The sequence below is a fragment of the Fringilla coelebs genome, assembly GCF_963513975.1.
Source record: "Fringilla coelebs genome assembly, chromosome: 1".
Classification (NCBI taxonomy): domain Eukaryota; kingdom Metazoa; phylum Chordata; class Aves; order Passeriformes; family Fringillidae; genus Fringilla; species Fringilla coelebs.
In genome coordinates this window covers 34,696,467-34,708,789 of record NC_140028.1, presented here as the reverse complement: position 1 = coordinate 34,708,789, position 12,323 = coordinate 34,696,467, and the positions used below count along the sequence as shown (strand labels likewise).

The following is a 12,323-nucleotide window of genomic DNA, read 5'->3' as shown; positions in this document are numbered from 1 at the left end:
TGACAGCAAGTAGTTTTCTTTTGTACCTTCTCACCCAGAAATGGGCATCAGGGGTCATTTAATAACTGATGCTGAATTGCTCCTTGTATATCCAGTATATTGGTAGCAAGTCATCTTCAGCTGTAAGTGATCAAAAATGCTTACAAATTAGTCTATGAGATAATCCTACTGAGTTATGAATATCTAAAAGCATATGAGATCAGTTATAACTGTGCTGTTTTGAATACAAAAATAGATGTTGTATTTATCTTCATAGGCTGATCCTTTTTTTTTTTAACAATAGATGTTTCCATTGTGATGGCAATACTGCTGAATGAGTGCTGAAGTCAGTAAGGTTCATAAGTTGCTGACATTGGGTGCCTTTTAGCTACTCTATCTTCTCAATCTATTATGAGCAAGGCTAGATGGCCTGATAACAGTGCCAGGCAGTGTGAGAACTCTGTGTACACTGAAGATCCCTTATATGTCAATAATGGAGTGCAGTTCTGAGAAATATTAAGTTATATCCTTATCCAGAAATACCTCCTACTGCCTACTGAAGTCAATGAGAAAGACAAAGCCAGAAGAAAATTCAATGCTTGCATAAATTGTGGTTCCTCAGGCTGCTTTGCAAGCATTCTTATTGATAGTCCAGCAAAAAATAGTATTGGGTAACTGGATTTGGATTCTGCTGTCCATTTATTGGCAATTGTGAAGTCCACCACCAAAATATTTTCCAGGTCATTCTGTTTTTCAGTGAGTTACATCTGCAATCATATTGCTCTTCTAACTTATATATAAAATATTTATACATATGGAAATGCACACAGAAATCACAGAGTTGTCCACTGAAATAAAGCTGTTTCTGAGTGAAATAGGAAACTGCTGCATGAGGTCATTCTTTGTACATCATAGGTCTGAGGAAGAAATGAACATGTCTCGGGCTGAGTATGTAGGAAGACGTGATCGGGTATTTTCCTGTTTTCTGAAAGACCTTCCTTCTGGCATGAAACTGAGTGTGTGAATTTAGGTCTGTCTGAGACGAAGTGAATCACACACAACACTCCCTGCAGTCCCTCAGGTCTTCCTTGGAGGCTTTGTGACAGTGTTTCTTGAGTGAAATTAAGTAAGATGATTGCAGCCCCAGGAGATGCTTACAACCATGTATTACCATGAATTTCTGGAGTGATTAGGAAATATGTCCCAGGTATGGAAAAAATCCTGCACACCTCTCCTATGTTTTGTGGGTTATCTATGTTATACAGGAAGGATTTCTCTCAGTGCCACACATGCATTTACATTCCCCCAAATTCCCAAACAATATGCCATCTGGCAGTATCTAAACTCCTGCTGTTCAAAGGCAGAAACAATAAATAATAATTTTATGTATTACAGTGTGCTGTAAGCCTTTCTCATCATGGGATGCTGTTAAGTTTCCATCTGTACCACAGTTTGGAAATGTGTTGTGACAAGGTTCCTGGCTGTATTAAGAATTTGTATTACGAATTTTGGTAGTAAATGATGCACAGAAACCTGAGGAATAAAAGTCAGAAAAGAAAACTTAAAATTCTAATGCAATTTATTTAAACACGGCAGTATTTTAAGCAAAAAATGAATCCTTTTTCCATAGAATAAAATTATGGTATAACCTCCTCTCAAAAGTTAAGTCATAATGAACTCTTTTGTACACCTACAGAAAAGCATTGTATTTTCATATGCTCATGAATGTGGAAAACAGGGATCTGGAAACTTTGACAATGGTAGTTACCATCTCCATATGTATCTTTCTGCTCTGTATGGACTTGTTAGTACCTACTTAGGTACATGGAAAGATTCCTGTTGATTCCAGTGCTATTCGACTCTTCTATGTGTCATTCTAGGGCTTATTTCATCATTGGTCTGTTTCATCATCTAATATTACTCTTTTGTATGGATAGATAAAGAGACTCCTAAAATCAGTGTTCCCCCCCAGATGGTGCAATTAGGTGATTCTTGATTTTGTCTTATCATGTCCTTGGAATTAACACCTTCAGTGAGCAGTGAGCAAAAAAATTATGTATATTTAAAAAAACATCTATCTCTCTCAGTGATAGAGAGAGATATTTTTACAAATGAAAAAAAGAAATTTTCTTGTCTACATGCAGTCAGCTTACTGACTGTGAACACGAATGATGTAAAGATGTTTTTTAAGCATCTTCCCTCTGTTTAATTTGCTGTTCTAACCATTGTTTTCTTCATTAGTTTAGTTTCATCTTAATAATTTGTTTTATTTTCTTTGCTGTTACATTCTTGGCCATTAGAAAGCCCTCTCCTTCCAAAAAATTCTTTGCCCAATTTGTTTCCCATAACGACAACAATAATAGGGGGAAAAATACTCGTTTTAATAGCAATTTAAGGGCCAAAATTCTTCCTTTGGTACTTCTACACAGTCACCCTTTCTGTGGGATTTGCACTCACATTACTAAGGCTAAACATCGGCCTTATGCATCACAGCCCACCTCTCCATGTAGCTACAACAAGCAGCAGTTACAAAACAGAGTAAGACCTCATCAATGTTTTAAAACAGAAGGAATAATAGGCTTAATCACCTTGAAGTATTTGCATACCTCTCCTTCCTTCACATCCTCTTGTACTGTAGCTGATAGCTGATATTCCTCACATCATGAGGCTTGCTCTAGCTAACAGAGTAAGTGGAAAAAACATGTGTGTCTTTTCTGACTTCTTGGCCTTTAGTTATATCACAGATTTTGCTGTGGGAAAAAAAAAAAATGTTCTAAGTCTCCTGTTCATTCAACCAGCTCCTGTGGGAAGGGCCCTGGTGCACTCACCCATCCCTAGCGCTGGTCACCCAAGAGTTATGTCCCTCAGAAGGCTGGCAGAGCACTGCTGGCTCCTCTGATGTGGGCAGAGCAGAGCTTGTGTGGCCATGGGGACAGACAAGGTGTGTTGGGGGTCATTGACTGTGAGAGCGCCTTCTTTTAATCCCTGACCTCTTGGCCCAAGCAATATACATGCCCACGGGTGCTGAGGGTATCCAGAGGGAAAGACAAGTCTTCACTAGCTGTCCATAACTTTATATGACATCAATGGTGAGCAAAAAGGTTCAATAGCTAGTGACAATGTCAAAGAAACTCTTCAGTCTGATTATCCAATTACTACCCTGCTAAAAATATTGGAAACCAAACAACAAAATTAATACATTATTAAAAGCTGGACAAACTAATCTTTCAAATAAAGAGATCCAAAGCCGTATATTATGTAATACAATAATAACATTAATTTTCACTTCTGTAGTTATTTCATGCCTGTGTATTTTTTAACCACTAAGAGTGTTCAGCACAGATTATAAGCTTAAATTTTCAAGGTGAAATTGCAGAAGACCTACTGGTTTTCAAAGCCACTACCAAACTGAAAACCTAACAGCACATTGGTTTGTATTTTGATTTATTAGGAAGCGGGCTTAACTGAACTTGCTGGATGGAATCGAAATAAGTCTTGCTGGATTTTTGCTTTGCACCTGCAGAAGCAGCTTTAGAGAGCTATTGCCCTCTGTAGGTACTGTATACTGCCTGTATAATCTTCTCAAGAAAATAATTAAATAAGAAAAATAATTGTTTATAAATGGAGAAAATTGCAGTACCAATGTATTTTGCTGTAACTGCTCCCTGCTGAAATTTGAGACCATGGTCCCAGTGAAGTTTATGGGACAGCTCAATAAAACATTCGTGTGTGCAATGTTTTTCTTACTCTGCTGGGATTTACTCCTAGAAGTAAAGTGATAGGTATAGTGATTTGTTTGGGGTTTTTGCCTTTCAAAATATTATTAAGTTTATTGCTTAGAAATTGCTATAATTTCTATTGGTTTATTTATTACAGAAAAAAAGGGACTGAATTGAGAGTGGAAAAATAAACATAATATTTCTTTCTTGCATAAGAAAAAGGTAAGATTTAGAGGACCATAATACTGCAGGTACTTATTTATGGCATACTAATAACTATGAGGTAATTTGTTAAGTTCCCAAATACTGGCAGCTTTTGATTTAAACTTATTCAGACCTTCACAATCTTGGCTGCCTAAAAACTGATGATTTAAAATTCACAATCCTTTCCAATTAACTGAGACAATGAGTCTACTGTTTATGCCACTGTATTAACCTGTTCTGCATTAGAGAAGAAAAGGTTACATTTCATTTTGTAGCAACATATTAGGCTTGTATGTATTTCAGGCTCCTCAGTTTTGATTTATACTATCTCCAGTTTGGATTTATTGAAGGGAGAGTTCATTCTTTTTTTCCTCCCACTCCATTCCCTGGGAGGTATAAATGCCCCAGTTATCCTGGGAATTTTTTTTTTGGTCCCAGGTACCCAGCTGTGACTGAAATAATGCTCCCCATCTGTGTTCATTGTTTGCATTGATGGTGTCTGTGCAAGTCACCACAGCTTTCCTAATAAGGTTCAGTTTGACCTTTCAGAAGTTCTCAAATGAAGAATCTAAGTGCACTCACCAGCCTCAAAAGAGATAGACTTCTCTGCCACTGCCCTTACAAACAGCTGTAAGAAACAGTCAAGAATGACTGTTCCAAAAGCAAAGTCAGCCCTCTGAGCTGTTCAAGAGTGTGCAAGCACTGGGCAGCCAGGGGCTGCCTGCTCTTCCCAGAAGGGTGATGCACCAGATGGAGAGAGATCCCGGAGAAGAGAGCAGACAGACTGACAAAGAGACTTCGCCACAGAGGAAGAGAAAGTCTAGAGAGATGCCCTTTTAACAGACAGGCTGATTTTTAGGCAGGAAAGCCCTGTCTAGTGGTTTCAGTGCCCACGTGTTCAAGGCGAGGGCTTCAAGCTGCACGTGCCAACTTCTGGTGCGGTGACCCTGCTTCTCCTCCTTTTTTGTGAGAGCGCTGGAACTGGTGTGACAACACAGCGAGCCAAGTGAAAGGGCTGACCCACCTGAAAAATAATCTCGTTTGCTGGTTTGCTCCAATAATTTTGGCTGGCATGGTTAGTACTTGGGTAGGTAGTTCTCTCACCTGGCTCCCCTCAGCCCCAGGAGCCTTTGTGCTGACACATGCAGGGGAGACTCACTGCCAGGATGGTGAGGGAAGGTGGTGTCTGTTCTGTCAGATGCTTGTGCCTAGTTGAGGCTGAAGCTATGGCTCATGTCAACAGAATATTTCCTGTGCTCGTGAAAATAAATGAAGGAAAGCTCTTTTTTTCTGTCAGGGAAGCCTTCTGACTGAAGTCGCCTATGAGGTCTGGAATCTTAATAGTAGCTTGGTTCAGAAGCAGAGAAAGTTGATATTTACCAGTTGTTTTTTATCAAAGGAAAAAGAAGAGCAAGGAATTCAGATTAATAAAGCAGATACTGGTAGCTACCTTTTGGATGCCTAAGACAAAATTGGTGCTAATTTATATATGATTTCAATATTATTTCATTTTAGCAAAGGACAAATGAACAATTATGAAAGCTAAGACAAGTATCTCCAAACCAGAAATTTCAATTAAAATATTACAAATATCCTCAGAAAATATCCTGGCAAGTAATAGAACTTAGTGATGAACATCTAGATATTTGAATCATCCATTAGAATCTGGGTATACTAGGGCTCTAAGTTGCAATTATTTTAACTACAGCAACATGCTAACTTGCAAACAAGGTAATTGTGTGTGGATAAACTTGATTCTACAGAGTGATTCAGCAAAGTAAATAGGAATTCATAAGTTAATTTTTGCAAATATATTCTAAACCCTATACTCTGTTCAGTATGAACAGAGCTTGAGTTGCAACTGTGTGATTCCTAGTAGTTGTAACTATTAATGTGTTCTCCCCTTTTTGCAGGTTTTGCCCATAATAAATTCACTGAGCAAGACATATGGACTTCTATCCAATGCTATGAAAATTAACCAAGGCACATTAACTTCAGGAAATTTTCAAAGGTACAAAAATAATATGTGTATTCAGTACTTAATTGAACCAAATAAGCCATCAGCCTGTGCTACATAGTTTAAGTATTATGTCAGGTCAATAATTAAGCTGTAGTAAATCTGGAGGTTCTATTCTGCCAAACTTTAAAGGCTCAAGACTAACCCAAGGACCCTTCACATTTTAGTAACCCAGTGAATGATTACACAGATAGCTTTTCAATCCCAGGTTTGCTACTATTAACTTTCTATTTTTTGAGACATCCAGGAATTCTATGTTTTGTGGTTATTGAATAATATCCTGTGAAAAAAATGTATGCTGTCTTGCATTTATGAAAAGGAATCTTTAATAGGCTTCAGTTATGTCAAGATAAAATGCAGTTTTCCTGTAGGGAAAGATACACATAAAAATAATGGTTTGGAATTTTCCCTTGTTTATGTGAACATGGCGATTATGAAAACTTGAACCTAATCTCAGTGTATGCAGCTGGTCATGGTAAAGAAAAGCATTTTGCAAGCTGTCTTATTTGACTTTGCCAAAGCAATTCCAAATTATCTGTGGTAGTTCTGTGCTTTCAAGGTCTGGCTGACTTTTAGGTGGAACTCATAGCAAGTTGTGTGGTGACCTCGTGATGTGGGAATTATGGCAATAGACTCAGTATCAAATCATACCTCTCAGCTTAACAAATAAAAACATAAAGCCACATGACAGAACACAGAGCAGGAAGTTTGAAATGCTGTGAGATTCATTTTTTCCCCTCAGCTATATTATTTTCTGTCACCTCATTTACATAAAGTATTTCTGGTTAAACAATTTGCAAATGAATGTGATTTAATAGCAGGTATATGTGTGGCAGAGGTAAATTTGGACTTAAAATTAAGACATTGCTAGCAGTGAAAGACAGATGGTATACATCAAGTTTATTTCACATGCAAGTCTTTGTATGGAATTTTCTTGGAACCAGTAACTTTCTGACATGTTAGCTCATAGTTTATTTTAATTACAAAATATCTAAATTTCCAGATCTTCAGATAATGTTTCATAATTACTAGAATTAACATAAGCTTATTCAATCTGCTTTATTTTCCCTCCAGATGTGTGGCTGCATAATGGCCCCATATAAAGCAGATATTATTTTCTTGTATGCAGCATATCAGAATATCCAGGCTTTCCTATACCAGTGATCTAGTAATTAACTTAATTTCCAACTTAATTTTCTCTCCCAGCTTTATCTAAATTTTTACTACGTTTATCTGTAGGTTTATCTATCATTTTTCTATGTTGCTCTTGAAGACATTAACCAGACTAAGGCCAAGAAAATGCATGCCATAGATTTCCACAGAAGTGAAAGTTATGAATAATATGATATAAATGAGTGCTCTTGATTTTGATGGAGAGAATGGATCGGATTATTATTTGCCATATCTTTCAGTCCTACTCAATGAAATGACAAGTGATCATTTTGGTCATGTTCCCAGTCTACCAAAGGCAGGAAGCCCAAACAGTCTGAAGAAGGTTGTTATATTGGAAGAATTCCAAGAATTTTTGCAGATCCAAAGGTTAATTTTAATTTTTTTTAAAGCTTGAACATTTTTATCTAATGTGAAACTTCAGTGGTTCACTCTTCGTTGACTACATTATCTGCTGTTCTAGAGAGATTTTGCAAGTCTATAAACATACCTTTTCTCTAAGATTTAGGGTCATAATGTCTCATACAATGAACCTATAACTGCGAATGTGCAGAAATGTAATTCATATTTGTCAGTATTAGGAATGCCTTTAGAATATTTATTATGAAATAAAGTGTTATCACTTGCACCATGGATAAAATAGTTGGGGAGTTCCAAGAAAAATGTAAAGGCAACTTTTTGACCTGGAGCTTAAAAATCATGTCTCTTATGTATATAATCTATTAATGACACGCTCAGTGCAAAGAGTTTTCTGGCACATTATCCACTGACATTCCACAATCCAACTTCAGTTAAGTTGAATTCTACTGAACCCTGGGGGTCAGATTTTTAGAAATGTAGTTTCATTACTGCCCACACATGTATCCCAGCTCCAGCTACAAATATACACAAAGGGTTCCCAGTTTATTTTTGGGAAGTGAAAGAGCTCAAAATACCCATTTCAGTCCATCTGAAATGAACATGATCCTGAAATGAGAGCTAGAAAAGCTTGCATGTTGCAGGACTTAAGAGAGTGAGTCTGTATGAGGTCAAGAGTACGGGGCTGAGGCTGACCTGAAGTGTCTCCAATGGATCTCACAGAATAGTTCAGAAAAATCCCAGCAGTCAGTAGTTTGCTAGGAGAGGTTGGGAAGCTGAGGAACAGACACATTAGAGCATGTAACATTTTCTTGCGGTTCAGTGCATCACCCTTCATTTTACTGTGTGCACACTGAGGGCCCATCAACAAGGTATTGCTGAGTCTCCTGCTTGCAGGTGTACAGCAGAGCTACTGTCTTTTTGTGGGGTTTCCTTTTCTGTGCTGTGATACTTCATTGTTATTATTTGTCTACACAGGATGCAGCTGAGTTGTGCTGAATCAGTAATAAGCTTTTCTCTAACCAGAATCTTGTCAAATGTTGTTCTTGTCTAGAGGCTTTTTCTTTCTCTCCTGCTAAAAGGCCACAAGGAAATACCCATCAAAAATAGGGAGGTTCTTTAGGAAAAGTCCTCTAACACATACAGAGAGGTGCATCTCTGTATTGCGTGCCTATACAAGTTCAGACATGCGCCCACAGAAAGATTATCTGCCAGCAAGCCTGCCAGGAAGCTAGTCACCTCTGCATACCCCCTGAGTGATCTCTACCATCAGTCACTTCAGTTCTCTGAGTAGCATATTCCACTTTTTCCAACAAAACTGATTCTTTTTCCTCTCATGTTGTCAAGTTTCTCAGTTAGGAAAAGTGGATTATGTAGAAGGGGATTATTAGCTGAAAGGTAAGCGGGGGTGGTAAATGATTTCTAACTACAACACTTATAGCTGAAAAAAATGAGATATTAGAAAAATACACAAATTTGCCCCTTCTTTTCCTCTCCATTTTGTGACTTTCTTGCCTACATCATATTTCTGATCTGACCTGGTAAACAAGAGCCTTTTCCATTTGGTTTTCTTTCCCATCACACTCTCACACATAAGCCTTTCCCATGTTTCTCTATATACACCGTTGATTAAGATCTAGAGGGAGTTTTTTTACAGACTGTCAATACAGTAGAAAGTCTGTGATCTCAGAGTTTTCCCTTTAGAAGCTGTGAAAATGAAGATTCTTGGCTTCATTTTTAGTATATCTGTAACCTACCACATGTCACTTAACTTGTTTGCCTTTGTGGCTGCTCATCCCTATTAAATTAGTTCACACCAGTAGAGCTGCAAAGAGAAAAGGATGAGGTTTTTCTCCTTCGTTTCCTCCTGCTACTTAGTGGGAAGGGGCTCTCAGCTGCTGATTATGTTGCCTCGCTGGTTTCCTTGCTGGCATGTTTCTCTGCACCGCACGCCTTAATGAGGAGCAGGCGGTCGGCCGTTCCGTGGGCAGCGCGCTCACAGTGCGCTCGGGAAAGGAGACACGGGCAGGAGCAAAAGAGATCCAAATAGCTTCCTTTCCAGCCTGCACCAAAAGGAAAGCAGGAACTTTTTGTTCTAAGTTTGCTATTAGGGTTTCAAGATCAAGCTGTCAAATTGCTAGCCTCTGGAAGTATTTATGAACCTTTTCCTACATTTAGGTGGTGGGGTTTTTTCTCCCTGTAAGAGCCAAGTCACTTCCTTCCTGTCCAGTATCAGTCATTACTTACTGGAGAAATATAACCATGCAAGGGCACCAAAATAAAACATGCATAGTCTGATAAAAATAATACTTCACGTAAGAAATGTTTTTAAGGTGGATTTTGTAGAAGAATTGTATGTGTCATTATTTCCTCTACCTCCTCCCAAAGACTTCCCATCAGATAAACATTTAAAAACTGTGATTTTTTTTTTCAGCCGTACTCTTCTACTACCGGTTACTTGAGCCAGAACTATCTCAACATTTTTCTTGCAAAAATGCAAAGTTGCCTTATAAAATAATTTGGATTTAATTATTACAGAATCATAGTCATAGAATGGTTTGGGTTGGAACACACCTTAAAGATCATGTAGATCCAAATCCCCACCCTGGGCCGGAGCACCTTCCAATAGACCCGCTTGCTCAAAGCCCCATCCAAGCTGCCCAGAGACAGGGCATCCACAGCTTCTCTGGGTGACCTGTTCCAGTGCCATCCTCATAGAGAAGAATTTCTTCCTAATATCTAACCTAAATTGACCCTTATGCCTTTTAAAGCCATTCCCTACGTGACCTTGTAATATGTCCCCCTCCTGCTCTTCAGTACTAAAAGGCTGTTCTAAGGTCTCCCTGGAACATCTTCTTCTCCAGGGCGAACAATCCCAACTGTTTCAGTCTGTCTTCAGAGGAGAGGTGCTCCAGCCCTCTCATCATCTTAATGGCCCTCCTGTGGATGTGCTTCAACAGTTCCACGTCCTTCTGGTGCTGAGAAACCTAAGAGCTGGATGTAGCATTCCAAGTGGGGTCTCACGAGAGAGGAGTAGAGGGGTGAAATCACCTCCCTCAACATGCTGGCCACCCTCTTTTTGATGTAGCCCGGAGTACAGTTGGCTTTCTGGGCTCAAAGTGCACATTTCTGGTTTATGCTGAACATCTTGCAAACCAAGTCTTTACCTCGGGGCTGCTCTCAATCCTTTCTCTGCCCAGTCCATATTTGTGCTTGGTCCACATGCAGTACCTTGCACTTGGCCTTGTTCATCCTCATGAGGTTCACATGGGAACTAGATTACGTGGTATAGTCTAGGAAAGGAATAAAAGAATATTCTTTTGTGACTTTACACATTAAGACCAAAATGACAAAAGAAAACTGTTAAAGCAAACCCATGCAAACAGGCAGAACTGCCTAATGTCATATAAGTGGTGAGACAAAGTAGTATTAAAACTGTAAATGCTTTTTGAGTGAGGTATATGGGTATATGGGCAACATTTTTTCACAGAGGACTTTTTTGGACATCCAGAAAAAAATTATGTATCTGCAACTGCTTAAATCTACTTGCAGTGAGAAAAGTATTTGGACATGTGTTTATATATGTGCTATTGACATAGCAATGAAGCAGCTTACTGACTCAGGGCCAAGAAACACTAATGGTAAAACTTTCCAGCATTTGTAGTTGCCTTGCAGTTTTACATAAGACATCATTTCTTATTGTTGCCTCGAGTTGTAATCATTTTCCCTACTGCCTCCTTACTTCTGGGGAAGAATTCAACCATGTTTCACACTTTATTCCTCATGTGGAAGAAAAATTCTTGGGTTTCCAGCCAGTTTTGTGGTTCCTAATATATAGGAATGTGTACAGAGGAGAGAGAGAGGTGTATGTATGAGACTCTCTATATGAGATATCATCCCCTTCTCAGCCTCTTAGGTGCTACATTGAAGTGAGAAAACTGGTGCCCTAGTTAATTGGATAAGCTGGTATTTAGAAGAATCTAGTCCCACCTTCTTGCTCTGGGTAAGACTTTCTGTGTGACAGTGCTACAGCCAATGCCACAGGGAAAACATTGCTTCACCACCTCACAGGACAGATACATTTAAGATTGTGAAGTGCTTGGGTAATGCAGTAGTGGGATGCTCACAAATGCCACAGAGAAATCCCAGGCTGCGTGGCTCAAGAGCCATGTATCACACACGGAGCACATTTATGTCCAGGAACTGATCCTGGAGGGTGCAGGCCACGACAGTTCCCACTGAAGGCTTTCTCTGACCCCTCAGTGATCAGAGATTCTATGGGATTTTGAAATCCTGTGAGATGTAAGTTAAGATGACTAAAGTAATAAAATATAAACACTGATTAATAAAGCAGGTCTTTATAGCCATTAAATTTATATTTATAAATAGCCAGAGACATGACTGAGTGACAGTGTTCGACCATGCAACAAATTGAAAGCAAATAAAGATATGATGACACAGTAATTGTAACTGAAATGAAAACATTCTTTACCAGTGTTTTTAGATTCTTATACACGCATTAACTTTTTCTTTTAGGTAGCAGGCCTTCCCCACTTCATAGTTTAAATGGTACCAAATTAAACCATCGTGCACACTGTGTGTTCCCAAATATTTAAAGCTCTGCATGACTATTGAAATAATCCAGACAACAAAACAAAACAGTTTTTCTGTGAAAACTTAGACTTTGAATTTCATTTGTGATTTAGATAAATTCATAAATATCCCCACGGCCATGATGCCATGGAAGTGGTGGACAGTGTTTGCACAGCCTAATGCTTAGGTTACACTTAAAATTCCAGAAGGATTATATTCTGTCATGTTCAGAACATAGTGGCTGTATTTTCTGCCTCAAGGTACTCAACAGGATCATGACAAAT

General features: G+C 38.7%; 1 protein-coding gene across 24 annotated transcripts in view; it reads left to right on the top strand.

Moving 5' to 3' along the window:
• The window catches only part of SULF1 (sulfatase 1), a 185,509-nt gene that overhangs the window by 80,319 nt on the left and 92,867 nt on the right, over positions 1–12,323 (top strand). For 14 of the 24 annotated variants that reach the window (XM_084218754.1, XM_084218760.1, XM_084218757.1 and 11 more), the window contains 3 exons: positions 3,431–3,534; positions 3,856–3,920; positions 5,816–5,913. The exons of 2 other annotated variants lie outside the window; for them this stretch is intronic. The gene's annotated coding sequence lies outside the window, so the exon portion shown is untranslated. Of the gene's footprint in view, positions 1–3,430; positions 3,535–3,855; positions 3,921–4,955; positions 4,978–5,815; positions 5,914–6,808; positions 7,459–12,323 lie in introns of those variants that run through there. 8 more of the 24 variants (XM_084218743.1, XM_084218761.1, XM_084218741.1 and 5 more) reach the window with 4 other exon arrangements.